The sequence below is a fragment of the Mesoplodon mirus genome, assembly GCF_964341445.2.
Source record: "Mesoplodon mirus genome assembly, chromosome: 7".
In the NCBI taxonomy this organism is placed as follows: Eukaryota; Metazoa; Chordata; class Mammalia; order Artiodactyla; family Ziphiidae; genus Mesoplodon; species Mesoplodon mirus.
The window spans coordinates 35,311,562-35,329,294 of NC_138983.1; positions in this window are offsets into that span (position 1 = coordinate 35,311,562).

Genomic DNA, 17,733 nt, shown 5'->3' on the forward strand with positions numbered 1-17,733 from the left:
TGGCTAATATTCCATTGTGTACACGGACGACTTCTTCTTGGTGCATTTTTCTGTTGATGGACATTTTGGATTCTTCCAGGTCTTGGCTATGATACATGTTGCTGCAGTGCAGGATTGCCAGCCTGTGTCTTTTTGATTCTGGTCTACTCAGGTGATAGGCCCACGAGTGGGCCTACCAGATCACATGGTAGCTCCATGTTTACCCTTAAACGCACCTCCATTCTGTTCTCAGTACTGGCTGTTACCAGGTTACATCCCACCAGCAGCTAAAGGGTATGCAGTTCTCTAAAACCCCTTCAGCATTTACTCTTTGTAGACTGTTTTTGCTGATGATCATTCTGACGGCTCTGAGGCGAACGTTTTTGTACACTGGATTTGCATGTCTTTATTAATTCCTGATGTTCAGCCTTGTTCCATTCCCGATTTTTAACAAAAAAGAAAGACGGAAAAAGAAGCAGAAGCCAAATGTGCATAAATTATGCCTCTTGAAACTGTCGGTTTGAAATGTGGACGTCTTTTGAATTTTTTGGTCGATATACAACCCCAGGATTTGTTTTCAGGGCAGGTGTGATTTACAGGCCTTCAATTATTCTGAATATCCACTGACTATTAGCGCTGGGATTAAAGCTGCTGTTGTGTGAAACGCCCACAAGGTGGCAGCAGTTGTCCTTTACCATATCTGGTTACTAGGGCAAGAGAGCCTCAATGGAAGTCGTGTTCTAGGTTGTAATTTAGAATGGAATGTGCCAGGAAAAAGCCCTTTATGTCTCACTACTTCTTGTTCGCCTTTTTAATTTAATTTTTATTTTTTATCACAGCAAGTTTGATTACAATGTTTGGCTTGTTCTAGGTGTGCAAGATGTGGTTCTTTTACACATAAACATATGTCTGTTCTTCCTGGGATCCTTTTCCATGTACGTGATGACAGAATGTTGAGTAGTCTTCTCTTGGTATTCCATAGGTGTTTGGTGATTCTATATTTCACCTGTGTTTGTATATGTCTGTTAACCTGAATATCCTAACGTATCCAATCCTCACAAATTTCCATTGGTGAACCATAAGTTTGTTTAATGAGTCTGTGGTTGCCCTTCTCTGTGGAAATATCTTCACTGGTATCAGTTTATAGGTAACACCTATAAATGATATCATACGATAGGTGTCTTTCTCTTTCTGACGTACTACAAGTTGTGTGATTACGTCTAGACTCATCTACGGTGCTGCAAATGGCATTGTGTCCTTTTTTTCCTTGGCTAATATTCCGTCTGTACATGTACCAGTTCTGCTTTGTCCACTCATCTGTTGATGGACTTTTTGGTTGCTTCCATGTCTTGGCTATTGTAATGCTGCGGCTATGCACATTTGCCTGCCTGTGTCTTTCCAATTCTGTGTCCTTAGGTTATAGGCCCAGGAGTGGGCCTGCTGGATCATATGGTAGCAAAATGTTTACCTTGTAAAGGCACCTCCATTCTGTTCTCATTAGTGGCTCTTACCAGGTTACGTCCCACTTAAAGTTGAGGGGGTATGCACTACTCCACAACAACTTCAGCATTTATTGTTTGTAGTTTTTTTGCTGATGTTTATTCTGACTAGTGTGAGCTGATACCTCTTTGAGGCTGGATTTGCATGCGTCTCATAATCCCTGGAAATTGAGCTTTCTGGCATGTCCTTTTTTTCTTCAAACCGTGAAGTACACCTTACCTCTTCAAATTGTTTTCGTGAAGTACGTGTGACATTTAGAAATATTTTGGCCATTACCTCTCTCAAGACATTTTGAGGGCAGGTTTTATTTACAGCCCTCCAGTACTGGTGCCTATGAAGTGACCCTTAGCACAGGTTTTAAAGCTGCTGTTGCAGGTAACGGCCAGAGGGCGGCAGCATTTCTGCTTTTCCCAATCTGGTAACTAGGGAAACAGACTTTCCTGGCAGTGGTGTTCCTCGGTTATAAATTAGAGTGGAATGTGCCCGGATAAACACCCAAAGCTGATGTCTGCCTACATATGTTTGTTTTCTAAATTGAATTTATATTTTTTTATTGGAGTCATATTCTATTTTGTACATAGACCACTTCTTCTTTGTGCATTCCTCTGTTGATGCACATTTTCGTAGCTTCCAGGTGTTGGCTATGGTAAATATTGCTAGAGTGCAGGATTGCCAGCCTGTGTCTTTTTTTTTTGTCATATGTGGGCCTCACACTGCCGTGGCCCCTCCCATTGGAGAGCACAGGCTCCGGACGCGCAGGCCCAGCAGCCATAGCTCACGGGACAAGCCGCTCCACGGCATGTTGGATTTTCCCGCAGCGGGGCATGAACCCGTGTCCCCTGCATCGGTGGCGGACTCTCAACCACTGCGCCACCAGTGAAGCCCAGCCTGTGTCTTTTTGATTCTCATCCTCTCAGGCGATAGGCCCAGCAGTGGGTATGCTTGATTGAATGGTAGCTCAGTATTTACCTTTTCAAGGCACCTCCTCTGTGTTTTCCTTACTGGTTCTTACCATGTCCCACGTTGAACCAAGGATACGCATTTCTCCACAACCCCTTCAGCATTTAATGTTTGCAGAAGTTTTGCTGATGGCCATTGTGACTGGTGTGAGCTGATCGAATTTTTGTAACTTGGATTTGCATGTCTTTAATTATTCCTAATGTTCACTTTTCCACACCTTTTAAAATGTCTGTTAAAAAATGCAAAACACGGAGAGTGCAGTTAACCTCTTGAAATTGTCTTGAAAGGTTGCCCTCAAAATTGAATTTTTGGGTCAATTTTCGACCCCAGGATTGTTTCTGAGGGTAGGTGTCATTCACAGGATTGTAATGAGTGTGAATATTTAGTGACCATTAGCACTGGGTTTAAAGCTGCTGTTGTGGGAAACGGCCACAAGGCGGCAGCATTTCTCCATTCCCAAATCTGGTTACTAGGGCAGCAGAGCCTTTCTGGAAGTCCTGTTCCTAGGCTGTAAATTAAAATGGAATGTGGCAGGAGAAACCCCCATAAGTTTCTGTTACATTACTTCTTGTTCGTTGTTTTAGTTTTTTTAATCGGGGTAATGATTAGACTATTGTTTGTCCTAGGTGTACACAATCTGGTTCATTTGTGCATAACATACATATATATATATATATATTCATGTACAGATCCACTTCCCATGTAAATTGTTGCAGAGTGTTCCATAGACCTCCCTTGCTGTATGGTCGGTCTTTTGGATATATATATTTAATAGGTATTTGTAAACGTATGGTAACCGTAGTCTTAATTTTTCCATTCCCCCCCTTTCCTTTTAGATAAGCATAGTTTGTTTTCTAAGTCTGTGAGTGTCTTTCTCTGTGGAAATATGTTCATTTGTGTCCGTTGTTAGATAACACCTATAAGTGATGTCATAGGATATGTCTTTTGCTTTCCGACTTACCTCATGTTCTGTGATTATCTCTAGGCTCATCTATGGTGCCTCAAAGAGCAGTGTTTCATTGTTTCCCATGGCAAATATTCCTTTTTGTACATGGACCACTTCTTTTTCCACTCATCTGGTGATGGACATTTTGGTTGCTTCCGTGTCTTGGCTATTGTGAAAATTCCTGCAGTGCAGCTGTTGAAGCCTGTGCCTTCTTGACTCTGGATTTCTCGGGTGAGAGGCTCAGCAGTGGGCCTGCTGAATGGAATGGTGGCTCAATTTTTTCATTTAAACGCAGCTCCTTTCTGTTCTCATTATTGGCTGTTACCCCTTTACATCTCACCTGCAGCTAGAGGGTACAGAGTTCTCTGAAACCCCTTCAGCATTTATTGTTTATAGACTTTTAGCTGATGGTGGTTGACATGTGTGAGTTGAAACCTTTTTGGAGGTTAGATTTGCATGAGTCATATAATTCCTCATGTTGAGCTTTTATCCATTTTCCTCTTTTTTGAAAATGAGTGAGTCAAACTTACCCCCCCATACTATCTCCTTGAAAATTTGCCAGTTTTGAATTTGTTTGGCCATTCCCTACCTCCGCACAATTATTTAGGGCAGGTGTCCTTTACAGCCCTGAGTCCCTGTGAATGTTAAGTGACCATTAGCTGTGGGTTTAAAGCCACTCTTGTGGGAAACGGCCTCAAGGCGGCAGCATTTCTACATTTCCAACTCTGGGTTTTTGGGCAACAGAGCTTTCCTGGAGATCGTGTTAGTAAGCTGCAAATTAGAGTGGAATGTGCCAGCGCAAACCCCCAAGAGCTTATATCTCCTAAATTGTTGTTTGTTTTTTAAATTTAATTTTTATTAATTATCAGAGCAAATTTGATAAAAATGTAGATTCTCCTAGGTGTACAGTTTCTGGTTCATCCTATCAATGTATCTGTCTATTCCTCTTTGGATCCTTTCCCTTGGATGTCTTTAGAGAGTGTTGAGTAGACCTGTCTGTGTATTCCATAGGTATTTCGTGATTATATATTTCATATGTATTAGTATATGTCTGTTAACCCCCATATCCTAATTCATACATTCCTTACACCTTTCCATTTGGTTAAACATAATTTGGTTTTCTGAATCTATGCGTATCCTTCTCTTGGAAATTATTTCATGGGTATCAATTTTTAGGTAACACCTATAAGTGATGTCATAGGATGTCTGTCTTTCGGTTTCTTTCCTACTTCATGTTGGGTGATTATCTGTAGATCCTTCGATGGTGGTGCCAACGGCACTGTTCCATGCTTTTTCATGGCTAATATTCCATTGTGTACATGGACGACTTCTTCTTGGTGCATTTTTCTGTTGATGGACATTTTGGATTCTTCCAGGTCTTGGCTATGATACATGTTGCTGCAGTGCAGGATTGCCAGCCTGTGTCTTTTTGATTCTGGTCTACTCAGGTGATAGGCCCACGAGTGGGCCTACCAGATCACATGGTAGCTCCATGTTTACCCTTAAACGCACCTCCATTCTGTTCTCAGTACTGGCTGTTACCAGGTTACATCCCACCAGCAGCTAAAGGGTATGCAGTTCTCTAAAACCCCTTCAGCATTTACTCTTTGTAGACTGTTTTTGCTGATGATCATTCTGACGGCTCTGAGGCGAACGTTTTTGTACACTGGATTTGCATGTCTTTATTAATTCCTGATGTTCAGCCTTGTTCCATTCCCGATTTTTAACAAAAAAGAAAGACGGAAAAAGAAGCAGAAGCCAAATGTGCATAAATTATGCCTCTTGAAACTGTCGGTTTGAAATGTGGACGTCTTTTGAATTTTTTGGTCGATATACAACCCCAGGATTTGTTTTCAGGGCAGGTGTGATTTACAGGCCTTCAATTATTCTGAATATCCACTGACTATTAGCGCTGGGATTAAAGCTGCTGTTGTGTGAAACGCCCACAAGGTGGCAGCAGTTGTCCTTTACCATATCTGGTTACTAGGGCAAGAGAGCCTCAATGGAAGTCGTGTTCTAGGTTGTAATTTAGAATGGAATGTGCCAGGAAAAAGCCCTTTATGTCTCACTACTTCTTGTTCGCCTTTTTAATTTAATTTTTATTTTTTATCACAGCAAGTTTGATTACAATGTTTGGCTTGTTCTAGGTGTGCAAGATGTGGTTCTTTTACACATAAACATATGTCTGTTCTTCCTGGGATCCTTTTCCATGTACGTGATGACAGAATGTTGAGTAGTCTTCTCTTGGTATTCCATAGGTGTTTGGTGATTCTATATTTCACCTGCGTTTGTATATGTCTGTTAACCTGAATATCCTAACGTATCCAATCCTCACAAATTTCCATTGGTGAACCATAAGTTTGTTTAATGAGTCTGTGGTTGCCCTTCTCTGTGGAAATATCTTCACTGGTATCAGTTTATAGGTAACACCTATAAATGATATCATACGATATGTGTCTTTCTCTTTCTGACGTACTACAAGTTGTGTGATTACGTCTAGACTCGTCTACGGTGCTGCAAATGGCATTGTGTCCTTTTTTTCCTTGGCTAATATTCCGTCTGTACATGTACCAGTTCTGCTTTGTCCACTCATCTGTTGATGGACTTTTTGGTTGCTTCCATGTCTTGGCTATTGTAATGCTGCGGCTATGCACATTTGCCTGCCTGTGTCTTTCCAATTCTGTGTCCTTAGGTTATAGGCCCAGGAGTGGGCCTGCTGGATCATATGGTAGCAAAATGTTTACCTTGTAAAGGCACCTCCATTCTGTTCTCATTAGTGGCTCTTACCAGGTTACGTCCCACTTAAAGTTGAGGGGGTATGCACTACTCCACAACAACTTCAGCATTTATTGTTTGTAGTTTTTTTGCTGATGTTTATTCTGACTAGTGTGAGCTGATACCTCTTTGAGGCTGGATTTGCATGCGTCTCATAATCCCTGGAAATTGAGCTTTCTGGCATGTCCTTTTTTTCTTCAAACCGTGAAGTACACCTTACCTCTTCAAATTGTTTTCGTGAAGTACGTGTGACATTTAGAAATATTTTGGCCATTACCTCCCTCAAGACATTTTGAGGGCAGGTTTTATTTACAGCCCTCCAGTACTGGTGCCTATGAAGTGACCCTTAGCACAGGTTTTAAAGCTGCTGTTGCAGGTAACGGCCAGAGGGCGGCAGCATTTCTGCTTTTCCCAATCTGGTAACTAGGGAAACAGACTTTCCTGGCAGTGGTGTTCCTCGGTTATAAATTAGAGTGGAATGTGCCCGGATAAACACCCAAAGCTGATGTCTGCCTACATATGTTTGTTTTCTAAATTGAATTTATATTTTTTATTGGAGTCATATTCTATTTTGTACATAGACCACTTCTTCTTTGTGCATTCCTCTGTTGATGCACATTTTCGTAGCTTCCAGGTGTTGGCTATGGTAAATATTGCTAGAGTGCAGGATTGCCAGCCTGTGTCTTTTTTTTTTGTCATATGTGGGCCTCACACTGCCGTGGCCCCTCCCATTGGAGAGCACAGGCTCCGGACGTGCAGGCCCAGCAGCCATAGCTCACGGGACAAGCCGCTCCACGGCATGTTGGATTTTCCCGCAGCGGGGCATGAACCCGTGTCCCCTGCATCGGTGGCGGACTCTCAACCACTGCGCCACCAGTGAAGCCCAGCCTGTGTCTTTTTGATTCTCATCCTCTCAGGCGATAGGCCCAGCAGTGGGTATGCTTGATTGAATGGTAGCTCAGTATTTACCTTTTCAAGGCACCTCCTCTGTGTTTTCCTTACTGGTTCTTACCATGTCCCACGTTGAACCAAGGATACGCATTTCTCCACAACCCCTTCAGCATTTAATGTTTGCAGAAGTTTTGCTGATGGCCATTGTGACTGGTGTGAGCTGATCGAATTTTTGTAACTTGGATTTGCATGTCTTTAATTATTCCTAATGTTCACTTTTCCACACCTTTTTAAATGTCTGTTAAAAAATGCAAAACACGGAGAGTGCAGTTAACCTCTTGAAATTGTCTTCTTGAAAGGTTGCCCTCAAAATTGAATTTTTGGGTCAATTTTCGACGCCAGGATTGTTTCTGAGGGTAGGTGTCATTCACAGGATTGTAATGAGTGTGAATATTTAGTGACCATTAGCACTGGGTTTAAAGCTGCTGTTGTGGGAAACGGCCACAAGGCGGCAGCATTTCTCCATTCCCAAATCTGGTTACTAGGGCAGCAGAGCCTTTCTGGAAGTCCTGTTCCTAGGCTGTAAATTAAAATGGAATGTGGCAGGAGAAACCCCCATAAGTTTCTGTTACATTACTTCTTGTTCGTTGTTTTAGTTTTTTTAATCGGGGTAATGATTAGACTATTGTTTGTCCTAGGTGTACACAATCTGGTTCATTTGTGCATAACATATATATATATATATATATATATATATATATATATATATATATATATATATATATTCATGTACAGATCCACTTCCCATGTAAATTGTTGCAGAGTGTTCCATAGACCTCCCTTGCTATATGGTCGGTCTTTTGGATATATATATTTAATAGGTATTTGTAAACGTATGGTAACCATAATCTTAATTTTTCCATTCCCCCCCTTTCCTTTTAGATAAGCATAGTTTGTTTTCTAAGTCTGTGAGTGTCTTTCTCTGTGGAAATATGTTCATTTGTGTCCGTTGTTAGATAACACCTATAAGTGATGTCATAGGATATGTCTTTTGCTTTCCGACTTACCTCATGTTCTGTGATTATCTCTAGGCTCATCTATGGTGCCTCACAGAGCAGTGTTTCATTGTTTCCCATGGCAAATATTCCTTTTTGTACATGGACCACTTCTTTTTCCACTCATCTGGTGATGGACATTTTGGTTGCTTCCGTGTCTTGGCTATTGTGAAAATTCCTGCAGTGCAGCTGTTGAAGCCTGTGCCTTCTTGACTCTGGATTTCTCGGGTGAGAGGCTCAGCAGTGGGCCTGCTGAATGGAATGGTGGCTCAATTTTTTCATTTAAACGCAGCTCCTTTCTGTTCTCATTATTGGCTGTTACCCCTTTACATCTCACCTGCAGCTAGAGGGTACAGAGTTCTCTGAAACCCCTTCAGCATTTATTGTTTATAGACTTTTAGCTGATGGTGGTTGACATGTGTGAGTTGAAACCTTTTTGGAGGTTAGATTTGCATGAGTCATATAATTCCTCATGTTGAGCTTTTATCCATTTTCCTCTTTTTTGAAAATGAGTGAGTCAAACTTACCCCCCCATACTATCTCCTTGAAAATTTGCCAGTTTTGAATTTGTTTGGCCATTCCCTACCTCCGCACAATTATTTAGGGCAGGTGTCCTTTACAGCCCTGAGTCCCTGTGAATGTTAAGTGACCATTAGCTGTGGGTTTAAAGCCACTCTTGTGGGAAACGGCCTCAAGGCGGCAGCATTTCTACATTTCCAACTCTGGGTTTTTGGGCAACAGAGCTTTCCTGGAGATCGTGTTAGTAAGCTGCAAATTAGAGTGGAATGTGCCAGCGCAAACCCCCAAGAGCTTATATCTCCTAAATTGTTGTTTGTTTTTTAAATTTAATTTTTATTAATTATCAGAGCAAATTTGATAAAAATGTAGATTCTCCTAGGTGTACAGTTTCTGGTTCATCCTATCAATGTATCTGTCTATTCCTCTTTGGATCCTTTCCCTTGGATGTCTTTAGAGAGTGTTGAGTAGACCTGTCTGTGTATTCCATAGGTATTTCGTGATTATATATTTCATATGTATTAGTATATGTCTGTTAACCCCCATATCCTAATTCATACATTCCTTACACCTTTCCATTTGGTTAAACATAATTTGGTTTTCTGAATCTATGCGTGTCCTTCTCTTGGAAATTATTTCATGGGTATCAATTTTTAGGTAACACCTATAAGTGATGTCATAGGATGTCTGTCTTTCGGTTTCTTTCCTACTTCATGTTGGGTGATTATCTGTAGATCCTTCGATGGTGGTGCCAACGGCACTGTTCCATGCTTTTTCATGGCTAATATTCCATTGTGTACACGGACGACTTCTTCTTGGTGCATTTTTCTGTTGATGGACATTTTGGATTCTTCCAGGTCTTGGCTGTGATACATGTTGCTGCAGTGCAGGATTGCCAGCCTGTGTCTTTTTGATTCTGGTCTACTCAGGTGATAGGCCCACGAGTGGGCCTACCAGATCACATGGTAGCTCCATGTTTACCCTTAAACGCACCTCCATTCTGTTCTCAGTACTGGCTGTTACCAGGTTACATCCCACCAGCAGCTAAAGGGTATGCAGTTCTCTAAAACCCCTTCAGCATTTACTCTTTGTAGACTGTTTTTGCTGATGATCATTCTGACGGCTCTGAGGCGAACGTTTTTGTACACTGGATTTGCATGTCTTTATTAATTCCTGATGTTCAGCCTTGTTCCATTCCCGATTTTTAACAAAAAAGAAAGACGGAAAAAGAAGCAGAAGCCAAATGTGCATAAATTATTCCTCTTGAAACTGTCGGTTTGAAATGTGGACGTCTTTTGAATTTTTTGGTCGATATACAACCCCAGGATTTGTTTTCAGGGCAGGTGTGATTTACAGGCCTTCAATTATTCTGAATATCCACTGACTATTAGCGCTGGGATTAAAGCTGCTGTTGTGTGAAACGCCCACAAGGTGGCAGCAGTTGTCCTTTACCATATCTGGTTACTAGGGCAAGAGAGCCTCAATGGAAGTCGTGTTCTAGGTTGTAATTTAGAATGGAATGTGCCAGGAAAAAGCCCTTTATGTCTCACTACTTCTTGTTCGCCTTTTTAATTTAATTTTTATTTTTTATCACAGCAAGTTTGATTACAATGTTTGGCTTGTTCTAGGTGTGCAAGATGTGGTTCTTTTACACATAAACATATGTCTGTTCTTCCTGGGATCCTTTTCCATGTACGTGATGACAGAATGTTGAGTAGTCTTCTCTTGGTATTCCATAGGTGTTTGGTGATTCTATATTTCACCTGCGTTTGTATATGTCTGTTAACCTGAATATCCTAACGTATCCAATCCTCACAAATTTCCATTGGTGAACCATAAGTTTGTTTAATGAGTCTGTGGTTGCCCTTCTCTGTGGAAATATCTTCACTGGTATCAGTTTATAGGTAACACCTATAAATGATATCATACGATAGGTGTCTTTCTCTTTCTGACGTACTACAAGTTGTGTGATTACGTCTAGACTCATCTACGGTGCTGCAAATGGCATTGTGTCCTTTTTTTCCTTGGCTAATATTCCGTCTGTACATGTACCAGTTCTGCTTTGTCCACTCATCTGTTGATGGACTTTTTGGTTGCTTCCATGTCTTGGCTATTGTAATGCTGCGGCTATGCACATTTGCCTGCCTGTGTCTTTCCAATTCTGTGTCCTTAGGTTATAGGCCCAGGAGTGGGCCTGCTGGATCATATGGTAGCAAAATGTTTACCTTGTAAAGGCACCTCCATTCTGTTCTCATTAGTGGCTCTTACCAGGTTACGTCCCACTTAAAGTTGAGGGGGTATGCACTACTCCACAACAACTTCAGCATTTATTGTTTGTAGTTTTTTTGCTGATGTTTATTCTGACTAGTGTGAGCTGATACCTCTTTGAGGCTGGATTTGCATGCGTCTCATAATCCCTGGAAATTGAGCTTTCTGGCATGTCCTTTTTTTCTTCAAACCGTGAAGTACACCTTACCTCTTCAAATTGTTTTCGTGAAGTACGTGTGACATTTAGAAATATTTTGGCCATTACCTCTCTCAAGACATTTTGAGGGCAGGTTTTATTTACAGCCCTCCAGTACTGGTGCCTATGAAGTGACCCTTAGCACAGGTTTTAAAGCTGCTGTTGCAGGTAACGGCCAGAGGGCGGCAGCATTTCTGCTTTTCCCAATCTGGTAACTAGGGAAACAGACTTTCCTGGCAGTGGTGTTCCTCGGTTATAAATTAGAGTGGAATGTGCCCGGATAAACACCCAAAGCTGATGTCTGCCTACATATGTTTGTTTTCTAAATTGAATTTATATTTTTTTATTGGAGTCATATTCTATTTTGTACATAGACCACTTCTTCTTTGTGCATTCCTCTGTTGATGCACATTTTCGTAGCTTCCAGGTGTTGGCTATGGTAAATATTGCTAGAGTGCAGGATTGCCAGCCTGTGTCTTTTTTTTTTGTCATATGTGGGCCTCACACTGCCGTGGCCCCTCCCATTGGAGAGCACAGGCTCCGGACGCGCAGGCCCAGCAGCCATAGCTCACGGGACAAGCCGCTCCACGGCATGTTGGATTTTCCCGCAGCGGGGCATGAACCCGTGTCCCCTGCATCGGTGGCGGACTCTCAACCACTGCGCCACCAGTGAAGCCCAGCCTGTGTCTTTTTGATTCTCATCCTCTCAGGCGATAGGCCCAGCAGTGGGTATGCTTGATTGAATGGTAGCTCAGTATTTACCTTTTCAAGGCACCTCCTCTGTGTTTTCCTTACTGGTTCTTACCATGTCCCACGTTGAACCAAGGATACGCATTTCTCCACAACCCCTTCAGCATTTAATGTTTGCAGAAGTTTTGCTGATGGCCATTGTGACTGGTGTGAGCTGATCGAATTTTTGTAACTTGGATTTGCATGTCTTTAATTATTCCTAATGTTCACTTTTCCACACCTTTTAAAATGTCTGTTAAAAAATGCAAAACACGGAGAGTGCAGTTAACCTCTTGAAATTGTCTTGAAAGGTTGCCCTCAAAATTGAATTTTTGGGTCAATTTTCGACCCCAGGATTGTTTCTGAGGGTAGGTGTCATTCACAGGATTGTAATGAGTGTGAATATTTAGTGACCATTAGCACTGGGTTTAAAGCTGCTGTTGTGGGAAACGGCCACAAGGCGGCAGCATTTCTCCATTCCCAAATCTGGTTACTAGGGCAGCAGAGCCTTTCTGGAAGTCCTGTTCCTAGGCTGTAAATTAAAATGGAATGTGGCAGGAGAAACCCCCATAAGTTTCTGTTACATTACTTCTTGTTCGTTGTTTTAGTTTTTTTAATCGGGGTAATGATTAGACTATTGTTTGTCCTAGGTGTACACAATCTGGTTCATTTGTGCATAACATACATATATATATATATATATTCATGTACAGATCCACTTCCCATGTAAATTGTTGCAGAGTGTTCCATAGACCTCCCTTGCTGTATGGTCGGTCTTTTGGATATATATATTTAATAGGTATTTGTAAACGTATGGTAACCGTAGTCTTAATTATTCCATTCCCCCCCTTTCCTTTTAGATAAGCATAGTTTGTTTTCTAAGTCTGTGAGTGTCTTTCTCTGTGGAAATATGTTCATTTGTGTCCGTTGTTAGATAACACCTATAAGTGATGTCATAGGATATGTCTTTTGCTTTCCGACTTACCTCATGTTCTGTGATTATCTCTAGGCTCATCTATGGTGCCTCAAAGAGCAGTGTTTCATTGTTTCCCATGGCAAATATTCCTTTTTGTACATGGACCACTTCTTTTTCCACTCATCTGGTGATGGACATTTTGGTTGCTTCCGTGTCTTGGCTATTGTGAAAATTCCTGCAGTGCAGCTGTTGAAGCCTGTGCCTTCTTGACTCTGGATTTCTCGGGTGAGAGGCTCAGCAGTGGGCCTGCTGAATGGAATGGTGGCTCAATTTTTTCATTTAAACGCAGCTCCTTTCTGTTCTCATTATTGGCTGTTACCCCTTTACATCTCACCTGCAGCTAGAGGGTACAGAGTTCTCTGAAACCCCTTCAGCATTTATTGTTTATAGACTTTTAGCTGATGGTGGTTGACATGTGTGAGTTGAAACCTTTTTGGAGGTTAGATTTGCATGAGTCATATAATTCCTCATGTTGAGCTTTTATCCATTTTCCTCTTTTTTGAAAATGAGTGAGTCAAACTTACCCCCCCATACTATCTCCTTGAAAATTTGCCAGTTTTGAATTTGTTTGGCCATTCCCTACCTCCGCACAATTATTTAGGGCAGGTGTCCTTTACAGCCCTGAGTCCCTGTGAATGTTAAGTGACCATTAGCTGTGGGTTTAAAGCCACTCTTGTGGGAAACGGCCTCAAGGCGGCAGCATTTCTACATTTCCAACTCTGGGTTTTTGGGCAACAGAGCTTTCCTGGAGATCGTGTTAGTAAGCTGCAAATTAGAGTGGAATGTGCCAGCGCAAACCCCCAAGAGCTTATATCTCCTAAATTGTTGTTTGTTTTTTAAATTTAATTTTTATTAATTATCAGAGCAAATTTGATAAAAATGTAGATTCTCCTAGGTGTACAGTTTCTGGTTCATCCTATCAATGTATCTGTCTATTCCTCTTTGGATCCTTTCCCTTGGATGTCTTTAGAGAGTGTTGAGTAGACCTGTCTGTGTATTCCATAGGTATTTCGTGATTATATATTTCATATGTATTAGTATATGTCTGTTAACCCCCATATCCTAATTCATACATTCCTTACACCTTTCCATTTGGTTAAACATAATTTGGTTTTCTGAATCTATGCGTATCCTTCTCTTGGAAATTATTTCATGGGTATCAATTTTTAGGTAACACCTATAAGTGATGTCATAGGATGTCTGTCTTTCGGTTTCTTTCCTACTTCATGTTGGGTGATTATCTGTAGATCCTTCGATGGTGGTGCCAACGGCACTGTTCCATGCTTTTTCATGGCTAATATTCCATTGTGTACATGGACGACTTCTTCTTGGTGCATTTTTCTGTTGATGGACATTTTGGATTCTTCCAGGTCTTGGCTATGATACATGTTGCTGCAGTGCAGGATTGCCAGCCTGTGTCTTTTTGATTCTGGTCTACTCAGGTGATAGGCCCACGAGTGGGCCTACCAGATCACATGGTAGCTCCATGTTTACCCTTAAACGCACCTCCATTCTGTTCTCAGTACTGGCTGTTACCAGGTTACATCCCACCAGCAGCTAAAGGGTATGCAGTTCTCTAAAACCCCTTCAGCATTTACTCTTTGTAGACTGTTTTTGCTGATGATCATTCTGACGGCTCTGAGGCGAACGTTTTTGTACACTGGATTTGCATGTCTTTATTAATTCCTGATGTTCAGCCTTGTTCCATTCCCGATTTTTAACAAAAAAGAAAGACGGAAAAAGAAGCAGAAGCCAAATGTGCATAAATTATGCCTCTTGAAACTGTCGGTTTGAAATGTGGACGTCTTTTGAATTTTTTGGTCGATATACAACCCCAGGATTTGTTTTCAGGGCAGGTGTGATTTACAGGCCTTCAATTATTCTGAATATCCACTGACTATTAGCGCTGGGATTAAAGCTGCTGTTGTGTGAAACGCCCACAAGGTGGCAGCAGTTGTCCTTTACCATATCTGGTTACTAGGGCAAGAGAGCCTCAATGGAAGTCGTGTTCTAGGTTGTAATTTAGAATGGAATGTGCCAGGAAAAAGCCCTTTATGTCTCACTACTTCTTGTTCGCCTTTTTAATTTAATTTTTATTTTTTATCACAGCAAGTTTGATTACAATGTTTGGCTTGTTCTAGGTGTGCAAGATGTGGTTCTTTTACACATAAACATATGTCTGTTCTTCCTGGGATCCTTTTCCATGTACGTGATGACAGAATGTTGAGTAGTCTTCTCTTGGTATTCCATAGGTGTTTGGTGATTCTATATTTCACCTGCGTTTGTATATGTCTGTTAACCTGAATATCCTAACGTATCCAATCCTCACAAATTTCCATTGGTGAACCATAAGTTTGTTTAATGAGTCTGTGGTTGCCCTTCTCTGTGGAAATATCTTCACTGGTATCAGTTTATAGGTAACACCTATAAATGATATCATACGATATGTGTCTTTCTCTTTCTGACGTACTACAAGTTGTGTGATTACGTCTAGACTCGTCTACGGTGCTGCAAATGGCATTGTGTCCTTTTTTTCCTTGGCTAATATTCCGTCTGTACATGTACCAGTTCTGCTTTGTCCACTCATCTGTTGATGGACTTTTTGGTTGCTTCCATGTCTTGGCTATTGTAATGCTGCGGCTATGCACATTTGCCTGCCTGTGTCTTTCCAATTCTGTGTCCTTAGGTTATAGGCCCAGGAGTGGGCCTGCTGGATCATATGGTAGCAAAATGTTTACCTTGTAAAGGCACCTCCATTCTGTTCTCATTAGTGGCTCTTACCAGGTTACGTCCCACTTAAAGTTGAGGGGGTATGCACTACTCCACAACAACTTCAGCATTTATTGTTTGTAGTTTTTTTGCTGATGTTTATTCTGACTAGTGTGAGCTGATACCTCTTTGAGGCTGGATTTGCATGCGTCTCATAATCCCTGGAAATTGAGCTTTCTGGCATGTCCTTTTTTTCTTCAAACCGTGAAGTACACCTTACCTCTTCAAATTGTTTTCGTGAAGTACGTGTGACATTTAGAAATATTTTGGCCATTACCTCCCTCAAGACATTTTGAGGGCAGGTTTTATTTACAGCCCTCCAGTACTGGTGCCTATGAAGTGACCCTTAGCACAGGTTTTAAAGCTGCTGTTGCAGGTAACGGCCAGAGGGCGGCAGCATTTCTGCTTTTCCCAATCTGGTAACTAGGGAAACAGACTTTCCTGGCAGTGGTGTTCCTCGGTTATAAATTAGAGTGGAATGTGCCCGGATAAACACCCAAAGCTGATGTCTGCCTACATATGTTTGTTTTCTAAATTGAATTTATATTTTTTATTGGAGTCATATTCTATTTTGTACATAGACCACTTCTTCTTTGTGCATTCCTCTGTTGATGCACATTTTCGTAGCTTCCAGGTGTTGGCTATGGTAAATATTGCTAGAGTGCAGGATTGCCAGCCTGTGTCTTTTTTTTTTGTCATATGTGGGCCTCACACTGCCGTGGCCCCTCCCATTGGAGAGCACAGGCTCCGGACGTGCAGGCCCAGCAGCCATAGCTCACGGGACAAGCCGCTCCACGGCATGTTGGATTTTCCCGCAGCGGGGCATGAACCCGTGTCCCCTGCATCGGTGGCGGACTCTCAACCACTGCGCCACCAGTGAAGCCCAGCCTGTGTCTTTTTGATTCTCATCCTCTCAGGCGATAGGCCCAGCAGTGGGTATGCTTGATTGAATGGTAGCTCAGTATTTACCTTTTCAAGGCACCTCCTCTGTGTTTTCCTTACTGGTTCTTACCATGTCCCACGTTGAACCAAGGATACGCATTTCTCCACAACCCCTTCAGCATTTAATGTTTGCAGAAGTTTTGCTGATGGCCATTGTGACTGGTGTGAGCTGATCGAATTTTTGTAACTTGGATTTGCATGTCTTTAATTATTCCTAATGTTCACTTTTCCACACCTTTTTAAATGTCTGTTAAAAAATGCAAAACACGGAGAGTGCAGTTAACCTCTTGAAATTGTCTTCTTGAAAGGTTGCCCTCAAAATTGAATTTTTGGGTCAATTTTCGACGCCAGGATTGTTTCTGAGGGTAGGTGTCATTCACAGGATTGTAATGAGTGTGAATATTTAGTGACCATTAGCACTGGGTTTAAAGCTGCTGTTGTGGGAAACGGCCACAAGGCGGCAGCATTTCTCCATTCCCAAATCTGGTTACTAGGGCAGCAGAGCCTTTCTGGAAGTCCTGTTCCTAGGCTGTAAATTAAAATGGAATGTGGCAGGAGAAACCCCCATAAGTTTCTGTTACATTACTTCTTGTTCGTTGTTTTAGTTTTTTTAATCGGGGTAATGATTAGACTATTGTTTGTCCTAGGTGTACACAATCTGGTTCATTTGTGCATAACATATATATATATATATATATATATATATATATATATATATATATATATATATATTCATGTACAGATCCACTTCCCATGTAAATTGTTGCAGAGTGTTCCATAGACCTCCCTTGCTATATGGTCGGTCTTTTGGATATATATATTTAATAGGTATTTGTAAACGTATGGTAACCATAATCTTAATTTTTCCATTCCCCCCCTTTCCTTTTAGATAAGCATAGTTTGTTTTCTAAGTCTGTGAGTGTCTTTCTCTGTGGAAATATGTTCATTTGTGTCCGTTGTTAGATAACACCTATAAGTGATGTCATAGGATATGTCTTTTGCTTTCCGACTTACCTCATGTTCTGTGATTATCTCTAGGCTCATCTATGGTGCCTCAAAGAGCAGTGTTTCATTGTTTCCCATGGCAAATATTCCTTTTTGTACATGGACCACTTCTTTTTCCACTCATCTGGTGATGGACATTTTGGTTGCTTCCGTGTCTTGGCTATTGTGAAAATTCCTGCAGTGCAGCTGTTGAAGCCTGTGCCTTCTTGACTCTGGATTTCTCGGG